Source organism: Protopterus annectens, chromosome 2.part2 (assembly GCF_019279795.1).
Source record: "Protopterus annectens isolate FY-2018-M chromosome 2.part2, PAN1.0, whole genome shotgun sequence".
Lineage (NCBI taxonomy): Eukaryota > Metazoa > Chordata > Ceratodontiformes > Protopteridae > Protopterus > Protopterus annectens.
This window is the reverse complement of record NC_056730.1, coordinates 934,319,615-934,334,886: the sequence shown is the minus strand read 5'-3', so window position 1 is coordinate 934,334,886 and position 15,272 is coordinate 934,319,615. Positions and strand designations below refer to the sequence as shown.

Sequence of the window (15,272 nt, the reverse complement as noted above, 5' to 3'; positions counted from 1 at the left end):
AATGCAGGATTTTTTAGAAATGTCAGTAAACTGCTAAGCAGTATTGTGCTGCATTCAGGTAAGGTACCTTGCAATGGGAATATGAGGATTGTTGTTTGTGTGTGGGATTACCTTAAATACTTGAGATTATACAAACTGGGCATGCATGCCACTGTGGTCCATGCTTGTGTGCTCTATGACATGAAGTAAAGATCTCAGGCAGTTACTACCATAGTGCATCTGTGTCTTCACTTAGCTATCATAACAGTTTAACAAAATAAACATCATATAATGTAAGAATGGATGCTGCCAGAAGGTTCCTGGATTTAATGGCCATGTAAATGGTTAAACAAAAGGCATCACTTCTAATATGAGTTTTACACAGCATCTCTGGCATGAGAAACAGCAGGTCTGATAAGTTGAATTTCACCAGGAATTTTCATTCTTGTTCACACACAAGCTGAGACTTCATTTTGCAATATCAAAAGATACAGAAGGCAATTCTTACATCAATATTTTCAGTATGTTCCTTCTCTCTAAAGTGCATTAAATGTACCTCAGTTTGAAGCGTTAATAACCTTATTTAAAAAATAAGAACATATACACAGATGAAGTTAAGCATCAAAAGTGGAAACAGGCATTAAAACAGTCAGTTTAGTTAAAAATGTACACAAAGTTAAGATGTACTTTGCTTACTTAACATTTAATTTGAACACTGCTACATTTTTTTCCTGGGGGGGGATTTGCCACCCTGCATCACCAAATGCAGACTTTGTTCCATACCCATATAGGATAGTATACAATCTCTGAGGGTGCATTACACAGATCTTGACAAAAAAAAAACTTTACTCTGATTCATTACATCAGTTATTTTTATTACGTTACTATATTTTTATGGGGGGTGTAGAAGAAAAAAAACATTTAATTTGCATTTTGCATACAATCTGTATAAGTAAACTTTTCTAATTATTATTCTAGTGCTAGTATTTTTGACGTATTCAGTTATGCATACATTCATTATAAGCACTTTCTATATTCTGGATTCAAATGTTCTCTCTCTTTCATTAGGACTCCATATATGTTGCACTTCTCTAGGAACACACAAATCTACTTTTTTATGTTTATGCACACTAGTTCAACTTTGTAAATATTGTAAATAGCTTCTTATTTTACATGAGCACAAGTAAAGTGTTTTCACTGTTACTAATATGCATGTATGTTAAGGTGTTTCCCCAACCACAACACAAGTGGCTTGCTCAAATGAAAACCTATTGTAAAATTCATTAATAATTCACATTGATTCCTGCTGAATATGCATGACACTGAATGTACATAATTGTAACCTATTACTATACAATGTTTCTTGTATATTGCTACTTTATTTGTATTTGCTTGTTTTTGTATATTCTTTCTTTTTTGCATTTCTTTATCCTGGAGATTTTCCTCCCCGGGCCTCCACTGAAAATGGGTCTTCTGAACCCAGTGGACTTCCCCGGTAATCAAACTAGAAATAAATGAATAAATATGTAGGAGGGCAAGTCCCTGCATCCCTTTTGTGAGGGCTACACCCCTCATACCCTCTGGAAATTTTATGTACCAACTCTGAGTTCATACTACAGTGAAGAAAAAGGGTAAATGTCCCACTCCTCACTATACCACAATCTCCATTCAAGAGCTTTAAGATTTCAAAAACTCTTATCATATAGTCTCGACCATATGAATTTCAAGTTTCTGAAAACTTGAGCAACTGACAGGGATCCATACACATATATATATATATATGTATATATATATATATATATATATATATATATATATATGTATATATATATATATATATATATATATATATATATATATATATATCTACAGTGGATATAAAAAGTGTATATTCCCCTGTTAAAATGTCAGGTTTTTGTGATATAAAAAATGAGACCACAATAAATCATTTCAAAACTTTTCCCACCTTTAATGTTACCTATTAACCTGCACAATTCAATTAAAAAACTAACAAATCTGTTAGGGGAAAAATATATAAAAATAAAAAAAAGTACAATATGCTGGTTGCATAAGTGTGGACACCCTTAAACTAATACTTTGTTGAAGCACCTTTTGATTTAATTACAGAATTCAGTCTTCTTGTATACACACGCAAAGAGACTCTGATTAACCCCAAATGAAGTTCAGCTGTCCTAGTAGGATTTAGGTTCATAGGTAGGTACTAAGCTATTGGCCCTAGGGCCTATATAAGCCTAGCCAAAAAATGTACCCTGGCTTTCGCCACCCAAGAAAATTATTTTCCTGTGCCCCTGTTGAGCAGAGCCACAGAAGTGTTCCCTGGGGTGAATTTCCCATTTCCCATCCAATCATCAAGATTTTTCTTGAAGAGTGCTAATGAGGAGCTCTGTTTGACATAGATAGGTAGTCTGCTCCAGAGTATGGGAAGTCTCTGGGACAGGAATCTATCCCTCCAGCATGTTCTGTTTATTGTGGTGACAAGGTTTAGATCCCTAGAGCGTGTAGCTCGGAGGGATTGGGATTTCTTTAAGTGGAGCATGTCCAACAGCTCTGTTAGGCAGAGATCGCCCCTGAGTAGGCGATATGCGATGGAGTAAAGCTGTAGTTTTTTGAGACGGTCTGCGTAGGGCATCTGTTTGAGGCCAGTAATCCTCTTTGTGAGGTATTTCTGTGGTCTTTCCAGTTGTTGTAGATGTCTTGTGAGGTACATACCAAAAGGGGAGTTGCACTCTATAATGGGTCTAATGAGTGATGAGTAGAGTGGAACAATGACCTCTTTTTTTCTGGATGAGAATCCTTTTGTGATGAGATGAGCCACATAGAAGGATTTCCTGACCACCGTGGCAATGTGATCATCAAAGGAGAGACTACTGTCCACCTGTGTCCCAAGGTCTCATCACATTTTCGGCATTAAGTAGACTACCAGCTATGTGGTAGCTCATGGGTACAGAGTTTTTACCAAAGGGGATGACAATACACTTTTTGGCATTTTGAGCTTCAGGCCATGGCTTTGACACCAGGTATCTGTCTCAGTGAGGCCCTTTTGTAGTTTGTCCACATCGTTAGGAGTTTCGATTATGGCTCCTAGTTTGCAGTCATCTGCAAACTTTGTTAGCCAAAGACCTTCTGTGTTAGCCTGCACTTCAGAGAAGTAGATACCAAACAGTAGAGGACCCAGATCTGATCCCTGTGGTACTCCACTTGTCACTGGTCTGAAGTCGGATTTGGAATCCGCTACTTTCACAGTGTGGGTTCTGTCCATGAGCCAGTTGGCAACCCATCTTGTGACATAGGGATTTATACCTAGTTTAGTGAGCTTATCTATAATTCCAGAGTGGGGGATAGTGTCAAAAGCCTTGGAGAGATCTAGATAAGCTGTGTGAACCATTTTACCCTCATCTATGGCTTTGGTGACTGCTTCAAAGTAGTCAATCAGGTTTAGGAGACATGATCAGCCTTTTACAAATCCAAACTGGGTAGAGTCCAGAGTTTGGAGATTACCAATGTCTTTGTTTATGAGTTCCATGACGATATGTTCCATGGCTTTGCAGACCAGGCTCGTCAGGCTAATGGGGCGGTAGTTCCCGGGGTCCTAACAATGTTCCTAACATTTACTCAGTTGCCTGCTACAGCAAAAGCCATGGTTCACAGAGAGCTTAGAAAGCATCAAAGGGATCTCATTGGTGAAAGGTATCAGTCAGCAGAAGGGTACAAAAAATTTCTACAGCATTAAATATACCATGGAACACAGTGAAGACAGTCATCAAAAAGTGGAGAAAATATGGGACAACAGTGACGTTGCAAAGAACTGGACTTCCTTCCAAAACTGATGAAAAGACAAGACAAAAACTGATCAGGGAGGCTGCCAAGAGACCTACAGCAACACTGAAGGAGCTGCAGGTATTTCTGGCAAGTACTGGTTGTGTACTACATGTGACAACAAACTCCCGTATTCTCCATATGTCTGGACTATGGGGTAGGGTTGCAAGACGGAAGCCTTTTCTTAGAAAAACATTCAGGCCCAGCTAAAATTTGCAAAACAATACATCAAGTCTCCCAAAAGCATGTGGGAAAATGTGTTATGGTCTGATGAACTTTTTGGCCACAATTTCAAAAGGTATGTTTGGAGCAAAAACAACACTTACTATCACCAAAAGAACACCATGCCCATGGTGAAGCATGGTGGTGGTAGTATCATGCCTTGGGGGTGCTTTTCTTCAGCTGGAACTGGGGCTTTAGTCAAGGTGGAGGGAATTATGAACAGGTCCAAATACCAGTCACTTATGGCCCAAAACCTTCAGGTGTCTGCAAGAAAGCTGAAGATGAAGAGGATTTTCACCTTCCAACATGACAATGACCCCAAGCACACATCCAAATCAACAAAAGAATGGCTTCACCAGAAGAAAATTAAAGTTTTGGAATGGATCAGCCAGAGCTCAGACTTAAACACAATAGAAAAATCTGTGGGGTGACCTGAAGAGGGCTGTGCACAATTGATCCCCTCGCAATATGACAGATTTGGAGTGCTTTTGCAAGGAAGAGTGGGCCAGTATTGCCAAGTCAAGATGTGCCATGCTGATAGACTCCTACCCAAGAAGACTGACTGTTGTAATTAAATCAAAAGGTGCTTCAACAAAGTATTAGTTTAAGGGTGTGAACACTTATGCAACCAGCATATTGTATGTTTTTTATTTTTTATATTTTTTCCCCTAACAGATTTGTTTGTTTTTCAATTGAATTGTACAGGTTATAGGTCACATTAAAGGTGGAAAAAGTTTTGAAATGATTTATTGTGGTCTCATTTTTTATAAAAAAAAAAAAAAGTTCTGTGCAAGTACAGTCACTATATATATATATATATATATATATATATATATATATATATATATATATATATATATATATATATACATATATATATATATATATATATATATATATATTGATATATATATATATATATATATATATATATATATATATATAAATATATATATATATATATATATATATATATTATACATGTGTGCATATGTGTGTACTCCACACAATAGATGCACAAAGATCTTATATACAGTCAACAAAAAATTCAGCACCATAGAGGATCAAATTAAATGGGTTTATTTTCACTAAACAATGGCTCTCCAATCCCACAGTAGACGCAGATTTTTTCTGAATCCTTGGTCTGCTGTGGGATTGGACAGCCATTGACTGGTGAAAATAAACTATTTGGAGTTTTTGTTGTATATACATATACATACTGTGTGTATATATATATATATATATATATATATATATATATATAGACACACACACACACACACACACACACACATACAGAGAGAGAAAGAGATAGTATGTATGAATACACACACACACACACATAGATTTACTTGCATTATCTTTCAATTAATGCTTTTTGGTTGACTCATGGAAGAATATACTGAGTGACAATTCACTGAATGTGGTGGAGCAAGGAAACATAGGGCGGCCGCGGTGGTGCAGCAGTTAGTGTTGCCACCTCACAGCAAGAGGCTCTTCGGTTCGATCCCCGGCTGGGGTGCCTTCCATGTAGAGTCTGTATGTCCTCCCTATGGTCACTTGGGTTTCCCCCGGGTGATCCGGTTTCCTCCCACATCCCAAAGACATGCTGTAGGTGGATTGGCTACTCTAAATTGGCCCTGGGTGTGTGTGTGTGTGTGTGTGTGTGTGTGTGTGTGTGTGTGTGTGTGTTTGTCTTCCGTGGAAGGTTGGGCACCCGGGTAGCAACTTGACACCATAAAACTCCGCTGCCAGTCATGAGTGGAGAAGTGATCCGCTGTGGCGACCCCTAACCTAAAAAGCTGAAAGAAGAAGAAAAAGGAGGAGGAGCAAGGAAACATACACTTGCAGGACACATGCTAAAAGCCAGCTTTAGACATTTCATGGATGTGGTTTAAGTCATATGCCATTGTTGTATTGTCTATCAGTGAAAAAGTATTCACTAAATATGGACAGAAATATACATAAGTGCATGTGCACACACACATTTTCTCTCTTTTCAAATCTTTTGGGTTTCTAATACCATAATGGGAATGGACTCCATTCCTAAGTCAAAGTACGATTAAAGTTCATGAAATTAGTATTGTTTCACTCTTTGATGTCAGCCAGTAGTGCTCTTTGCAGCACCCACAATGTGTCCAGTAATGACTTCTTCTGCAATTCATACAGGGTTACATGTATTGGTAACATATCTAAATATGAATGTAAATTATTGTTTTATAAGCCCCATTGCTCCTACTACTATTGGAACTGTCTAGGTATTTTTCTTCCACATTGCTCTCGTTTCTGCCTGCAGATCCTGGTATTTTATGACTTTGTGTCTCTCTCTATCCAAGACATTGTAGTCACTCGGTGTGGTGATTTAAATGATCAATGCTACTTTTGTCTTCTTTTCTTGGACCACCATATCCAGTTTTCTAGCATCTATCTTTTGAACTGTCAGTAATGGATGATCCCACGAGACGTAGACTTCTTCAATTTCTATTATGCTTTGTCGCTCATGTTTCCAGTGTTTTTAAGCCACTTCAGTACCATAATGTTTGAACAATCCCCAGTGCAACAGTCTTGCCACATTATTATGCCTTTCAGTATACAGTCCTTCAGCCATTGGCATGTTGCAACCAGCAACGAGGCATGCAACTGTTTCCAATTCAGTTTTACAAAACCTACATTTGTCTGTTTCTCCCACATGTTCAATGGAGTTTGTAAACCAACATGTACATAGCCCACTATCTTGGGCTGCCAATATTAACCTTTCATCTCTTGGTTTGAATTTGCCTCTCCTCAACCATTCCTGCATTTGTTCCTGATCAATATGAGGTTCTTCCAGAAGTTTTCTATACTTGCAACTATATTTATGCATTTTCCACATTTCTTCCCTTCTCATCTGGTCCTTCACCTTATATTCTTTCTTTTGTTTTTTGGCACATTCAGTTGCTTCCTGATTTTTATCTACTTCTGGTCTGAATTCCATTCCTGCTTGACGCAAACATGCTTGTGCTAGAGTAAGCAGAGAAGTCATCTTAGATTTATTCTCCTCATGTTTCAAAACTTTCACTATGTTTGGGTCTTGTGAGGTCAGCAGATACGTGTAGAGTCCCAGATATTCAGATCTATACATAAAATCAATTTCAAGGAGGCCCATCCCTCCTTAGGAACAGGCAATATATAATCTTGGTATGCACTGATTTTTATAAATCATTTGGTGAGCATGAAGCATCCTTCTTGTTTTCCTATCTCATCTATTCAACATATTTTGGGGCCAGACAGTCACTCCAAAATTGTAAGTTAGGACAGGAAGAACAAATTGGTTTATAGACTGGATTTTGTTCTTAGATGTCAGTGCTGTTTTCAGAATTAAGTTAAGTCTTCTGAAGTATTCCTTACTAAGTTTTATTTGCATTTGTTCATGTTTTATTGTTGATCCTTCATCAATTCCCAAATTTTTATACACTCCTTCTTGCTCAAGTTCTTTTATGTCACATTGATGATTTCCTGGTGTTGCAGTTTTCCTGTTTTAAAGGTTGCTTTTGCACATTTATCAAGACCAAATGACATTCTAATATCATCTGAAAAAGTTTTGACAACTTGCAGCTGTACTTTCAGTTCTTCATCTGATGAGCTATACAGCTTTAAATCATTGACAAAGAGAAGATAAGTCTTTATACTTTGTTGTCTTCTAGGAGCCAAATTGTAGCCATGGCCTAAGCTGTAAAGTAGACAGCTTAATGGATTAATGGCCAGGCAGAATAGCAGTGGTGACAGAGAGTCACCCTGGAATACCCCCCTTTGAATTTTTATCCCTGGGATAATAATCTGTCCTTTATCATGGCTTAATTGCAAAATGGTCTGCCACTGTTTTATGGTCACTGCAATGTAGGCGATCAGTGTAGGGTGTATCTTATACATTTTTAAGCACTCTTTTATCCATGAATGTGGGATACTATAAAATGCTTTTTTATAGTCAACCCATGCCATATTTAGATTCTTCCCCTTTTTACAGCTCTCCACTATGACTTTATATAACAACAAATGATCATTTGTCCCATATGACTTTCTTTTATTGCCCTTTTGTTCTACAGTCATAATTGAGTTTTTTTTCTAAATGACTATAAACTCTGTCAGCATCAGTTCCCGTGTATAGTTTATAAGTCATCAGAAGGCAAGTTATTGGTCTATAATTTTTAGGGTAGGTTGCAGGTTTCACTCTTAAGTAGGAGCATTTTGCCCATTGTTAGCCAGGTTGGTATCTGTTCAGGGCACACATATAAACAGATCATACTCATGGCTAAATCTTCGTGCAAAGCTGTTAATATTTTTAACCAAACGTTAGATACTGCATCTGGGCCTGGGGTTTTCCAATTGGAGGCTTTTCTCAACTTTGTTTCAATCTCTCTGGCTGTTACTTCATCCCATTTCATATACTGCACCTTTAAACTTCTTATTCTTTCTTTTACATCTTCCATCCATTTAGCATCTTTGTTATGTTCCACAGGATCTTCATAGATACTTCCCAAAATGTATCTATTTCCTCTTTTTTTTTTTTTTGGCGGTCTTTAAATTCCTTTTACCTTGTTTCCCAGTTCTCTATAAAACTTTTATGGGTCATCAATAAATTGCTTATTTTGTACTTTTTCTTTATATTTAATCTGTATATCTTCTAAGTTTTTCTACCTATCCTGAAATTTTTAGTTTGTTATTTGCGATAGTGCATGACAGATCCTGGTCTGTTCTAACACAACGCATTGCTTTTATCACATCTATCTTTCTTAGTATTTTTGTTGATCTAGTCATTCTTCTACACTCTTCTAACAGTGCACTTCTTGTCTTAATTGCTTTACAGTTTTCTCTACTCAATACCTCCATGATGGCATTTGATTTCTACCCTTTCTTTCCCTTACTACCCTGTGTTCTTGTGGTAAAACTTTATCAGTTATTAATTTAGCAACACAGTAATATATCCTGTTTACTTCTGTTCTATAACATAGATCTCTATGGACAGTCCTAATTACTGCATTCATTTGTTTTATCAGACTTCTGACTTTTTGGGTTTTCTTGGCCTTCTGTAGTCTATTTCTCTCATTGATTTTAATATACCTATCCATATCTGTTAAATCAAGCAAATCTTCTCTTAGCTCATTTTCTTCCAAACTGAGGACACATCCCTTGTTTTCCACCTCCTGAGGGCATTCTATAGAAAGTTTTATAGCATCTTCCTCTGGCACATTCTCTTCAGTTTCATCCTGTGCCATCCACTGCTCTGTCATATGGGAACTCACTGGCCTATCATTCCTTAACATTGACTGAAACAGAGTTTCCACAGTTTCCTGTTTCTTTCCTAGCTGTCTAGTTTCAAGTGAACATTTATAATGGTTTTCCTGTGGAAGGCTCCAAAATATCTTGATATGGCACACGACCAATTGCTTCCTGTTCCACTGGTTTCCCTTACTTTTGATGTCCATTGCTCTATCCTGTCGTGGTGCTTTCTGCATTTGATTTTCTACACTAAATCCTTCATTTTGTCGGTACTCCATAACCTCAGTTTCTATTTCTTTAACTTCTGCATTACTAATCTCCTTTTCTACTTTTCCTCTTTGTCTTCCCCTTTTTTGTATTATAAAGTTTTCCATGTCTGGATTCCTTTGCCTGTATTTCTCTTCAAATATCTTTGGTGTTGCTCTTTTTGTATTGGTTAGTTTTGCTTCCTCCTTTGCATAAATATCACACCATATTAAATCTCTTTTTTCTTTTCCATGTCCATATTTCTTCTTCAGAGGTCTCCTGATCTTCCTGTTTCTCCTTACTTTGGGGACTCACTCCAACAAGTTGTGATCTAACCTGTGTTAGACGTTCTACACCAAGTCCTTCACTTTGCAGCCACTCCATAACTTCAACTTCTATTTATTTAACGTCTGCTTTACTAATCTTCTTTTCTACGTTCTTTGTGATATTATTTTTTATTGTGAAATGCTCCATATTCGGATGCCTTTGTCTGTATTTCTGTTCAGTATCTTTGGGGCTGCCTTCTTTATATTGATTAATTTGGCTTTCTCCTTTGCAAAAATATTGCACCATATCAAACCTCTCATTCTTTCCCCATGTCCATACTTCTTTTTTATACTTTTCAAATATCTCTAGGTTTTGTTGTTTATATTTTCGCACTTCCTCAGATGCTTCTTTTTCCAAACAGATCAAAGTTTCTTGATCTATATACTGTTTTTCAAAAATCTGTTGCATTAATGAATGCAAATTCTGTTGCATTAATGAATGCAAATGTTCATTTGAGGCTTCTGACAGTTTTTCTTGCGAAAGTATTTTTCTTTCCTCTAATTTCTCTCGTAATCATTTTGAATATCTTGTGTCTGGAAATTCTGGGCTTTTTGCATAATAGTAACAATACATAATTTCTTTCTTATCCTCAATAGTCCACTCTATCGTCTTTATAACTCTTCTTTGGCCTATCAGTTTTTGTGGACTGCTACTTTCTTCTACAACAGGAGGGCCATCCTCCCCCTGGGCCTGGCCCCATTGTAGGAATGTTTCCGTATTTTGAGGATTCTTCACTGTCATTTTTTCCAGTCTTGGCAGCAGTGCGCCTACCAGGACTGGGCACTTTTTTATCCTGGCTCTTGTGCACCCAGCTATCTCTTTTAATTTTAACCTACTTCTGTCCATGGTATATGCTATATAAATATAGTCTATACATCAGTGTCGCTTTGGTGAGATTTTGTGAAAACAGGGTTCACCTCTCAAAGGTACTCACCAAGACGTGAGGATGAATTAAATTTCAGCACTAATACTCTCCTTTGCTTGCTGACTTTTCATCTCTCCATTTGGACCCCAATATGTGTGTGTGTGTGTGTGTGTGTGTGTGTATATGTAGATATATATATATATATATATATATATATATATATATATTTATATACATAGATACATGCATACTACATCTATACCCTTTCCTGACCTATACCCTAACTCTAAAATACACACTTGCACTAGCACATGCAGTAAGCTACGAAACACGTATATGGGTTTATTGCTAAAGCTCAAATACACTAAACATTGCCATGTAAAATATTAACGCAAAATGTAAAAACTGCCAACAGTGACAAGCAGCTATGCATGCTCCAAGAAATAGCTTCAGCGCATGCAAAATTTAAAGATAAAAAAAAAAAGAAAACATAGTTTTTCCAGTGGGCCAAGTCCACTTGTACCCCCTCCCCACCTTTGCTAATTATATATACTAACTCCAAGATTAAACAAATAGAGGGTAAGGGCATATTCCCCAATGCTGGGAATTGTGTGATCTCATACAACTGATGACCAGCTGCTTAGCTGATCATAAAAAGTCGACTTGAAAAACTGTAGACCAAACACGCACTCGATCTTTACAGAGAACTCGTGTGTGTGTGTGTGTGTGTGTGTGTGTGTGTGTGATATATATATATATATATCTATATATATATATATATATATATATATATATATATATATATTTATACACATGCAAATGTACATGCTAACACGGACTTCCAATTCCGAAGGTTCTGTTTTGTGAATGGAATGCAGTTATCAGTTACGATATTTTGGAGTGATCAGTGAGCACATTTTCGTAGTTTCAGTTTGGCATTGTGAATAAACGCACAACTGCCATTCTGAATTTTGCTAGTAAACCTATACATGCATATACACACACACACACACACACACCACACACACACAAGCGCGCACACACACACACACATATATATATATATATATATATAATATATGGGTTCACTAAGAAAGACCGAATGCCCATATTACTGACGCTCGAAAACCCGAGACCAGAACACTGAAAGACCAGATGATCGCAAGACCAGCAGCGTGATATTCATAACCCCGATGTTCTGAGATTTTGAGTTAGCACTTCTGGTGTTGCGGTTCAGGTAAGTATGTGTGTGTAAGTGTGTTTGTGAGGGGCATTAGTGTGTGTTGTGACTGTGGTGTGTGTGTGTGTGTGAGGGACTATAATGTGTGGGTGTGAGTTTGTCTTGTGTGTGTGTTTGTGCGATCTCGGAGTTAGAATATTAAAGTAGGGGGGTGTGGGGGTGAAGTTTATTCATTTGACTGTGGGAAGAACCTGTGTGTTTGTGTATGTATGTACTGTATGTGTTTCAAATATTAGTGATTTTGAATTTCGCGCTTGTGGTCCATCGGTCTTGTAGTCTTTCGTGTATTTGGTCTCGGGTGTATGGGCGTCGGTATTGTGGGTTTTCGGTAATGTGTAGTGAACCTATATATATATACATATATATATACATATATATATATATATATATATATATATATATATATACATACACACACACACACACACACACACGCGTGTATATGTATTTCTGTGTGTGTGTGTGTGTGAATGTGTATTACACACATAGAGATATATATTATATATATATATATATATATATATATATATATATATATGTGTGTGTGTGTGTGTGTGTGTGTGTGTATGTGTGTGCAGTGTGTGTATGGATCTATATCACTTCTTCGAAGTAATTAACCATCAAATCCATATTCGTTGAACTTAATCCATTGAAAGTTAAATCCGTCAAATGTTAATTTATGCAAATATTTTTCCCAGGGGAAAAAAATAGTGGGCCAACCAAGTGACCATCACAAAATCCACATTATTTAAAACCCACCCAAGTTGGAGGCTGAGCCTCCCCACACTCCCCCCCCCCAACTAAATATTCCAACTCCAAGATTCCACTACATTGGGGAAAAGGGAAAATTCCCGATGATGGCAAAGTAGTAGTAGTAGGAAAACATTTGTGTAAATGAACATTCAACGGACTTAGTTTCCGATGGATTAAGTTTGACAAATAGGGATTCGATGGTTATAAACTTTGAAAATTGATATAGACCCATGTGTGTGTGTGTGTGTGTGTGTGTGTGTGTGTGTGTGTGTGTGCATGTATATATGTATATATATGTATATATATATATATATATATATATATATATATATATATATATATAGACACAGACTGGTCTATATCACCTTTTTGTGTGTGTCTATAAATAAATAAATAAATATATATATATATATATATATATATATATATATATATATATATATATGTACACACATATATGGTCTGCAAGGCCATGGAACGTATCATCTTGGAAATCATAAACAAAGACATTGGTAACCTCCAAACTCTGGATGCCATCCAGTTCGGGTTTGTGAAAGGCAGATCATGCCTCCTGAACCTGATCGACTTCTTTGAGGCAGTCACCAAAGCCGTAGATGAGGGTAAGGTGGTTCACACAGCCTATCTTGACCTCACCAAGGCTTTTGACACCATCCCCCATTCTGGAATTATAGTTAAACTCACTAAACTAGGTATAAATACCTACGTCACAAGATGGATTGCCAACTAGCTCACTGACAGAACCCACACTGTAAAAGTTGCAGACTCCACATCTGTCCTCCAAGCAGTGACAAGTGGAGTACCACAGGTTTCCGTCCTGGGACCTCTCCTGTTTGGTATCTACTTCTCTGAAGTTTAGGCTAACAAAGAAGGCCTCTGGCTAATGAAGTTCGCAGATGACTGCAAACTAGGAGCCATAGTCAAGTCCCCAAATGATGTGGACATCCTACAGAAGGGCCTCGCTGAGACAGATGCCTGGTGTCAGAGCCATGGCCTCAAGCTCAATGCCAAAAAGTGCAGTGTCATCCCCTTTGGTAAAAACTCTGTACCCATGAACTACCACATAGGCAGAAATCTACTTAACACCGAATGTGTGATAAGAGACATTGGGACCCAGGTGGACAGTAATCTCTCCTTTGATAGTCACATTGCCACAGTAGTCAGGAAGTCCTTTTATGTGGCACGCCTCATTATAAAAGGGTTATCATCCAAGAAAAAAAGAGGTCATTGTTCTCCTCTACTTGACACTCATTAGACCCATTATACAGTACAACACCCTTTTTGGAATGTACCTCACAAGACATCTGCAGCAGCCGGAAAGGCCACAGAAGTACCTCACAAACAGGATTACTGGCCTCAAACAAATGCCCTACACTGACCGCCTCAAAAAACTCCAGCCTTACTCCATAGCATATCGCCTACTCCAAAGTGATCTCTGCCTAACATATAAAGCTATGTCAAACCCAGAGCTGTAGGACATGCTACACCTAAAGAAATCCCAGTCCCTCAGAGCTACATGCTCTAGGGACCTAAACCTTGTCACCACAATAAACAGGACATGCTGGAGAGATAGATTCTTGTCCCAGAGACTTCCCATACTCTGGAACAGGCTACCCATCTATGTCAAGCAAAGTTCTTCATTAGCACTCTTAAAGAAAAATCTTTATGAGTGGATGCGAAATAGGAATACACCCCGGGGATCACTTCTGTGTCTCTGCTCGACAGTGGCACAGGGAAATAACTTTCTTGGGTGGCTAAGCCAGGGAATCTTGTTAGCTAGGCTTACGTAGGCCCTTGGGCCGATAGCCTAGTACCTACCTATGAACCTATGAATGGGTTCACTACTAAATATCGAAATATCATAATCCCGAGACTCTGAATAATGACACCTAGAATCTCGAGATTGCGGAATCTCAAAAACTGTGAATGGAGATTCCCGTACAGTGCAGAACGGGAACTTTGCCATTCTCTCCACTGTAGTGTGATCTCGGAGTTGGTACATTTAAGTTGCAGGGGGAGTGGGGGGTGTATTCAGAGTGTTGAGATTCTGGTACTTCGATATTTAGTAGTGAACCCATATATCTATCTATGTGTGTGTGTGTGTGTGTGTGTGTGTGTGTGTGTGTGTGTGTATATATATATATATATATATATATATATATGTGTGTGTGTATATATATATATATACATATATATATATATATATATATATATATATATACACACACACACACACACACACACACACGGATTCACTTGAGAATCTCAAAAAACTAAATCCCGAATTTCAGTTCTCCTAAATTCCATGCCCGAAAGCTTTAAATCGCAAAACACCAGAAGCACGAAATTTAAAATCGCGAACCTACACTACAAATACACCACACACATGCACACAATGTCCCCCCACAATCAAACATACAATCCTACACTACAGACAAGAAGTAGGGCAAGTCCCCCTGCACCCCCCATATGGGGGCTGCATCCCCCACATCCCCCCTACTTATATATACTAACTCAGAGATCACACAA

The 15,272-nt window shown here is 37.7% G+C and overlaps 1 protein-coding gene across 1 annotated transcript in view; it reads right to left on the bottom strand.

Moving 5' to 3' along the window:
* LOC122795855 (xanthine dehydrogenase-like) overlaps window positions 1–15,272 on the bottom strand; it is a 5,725,158-nt gene that overhangs the window by 1,908,757 nt on the left and 3,801,129 nt on the right. The window lies entirely within an intron of this gene.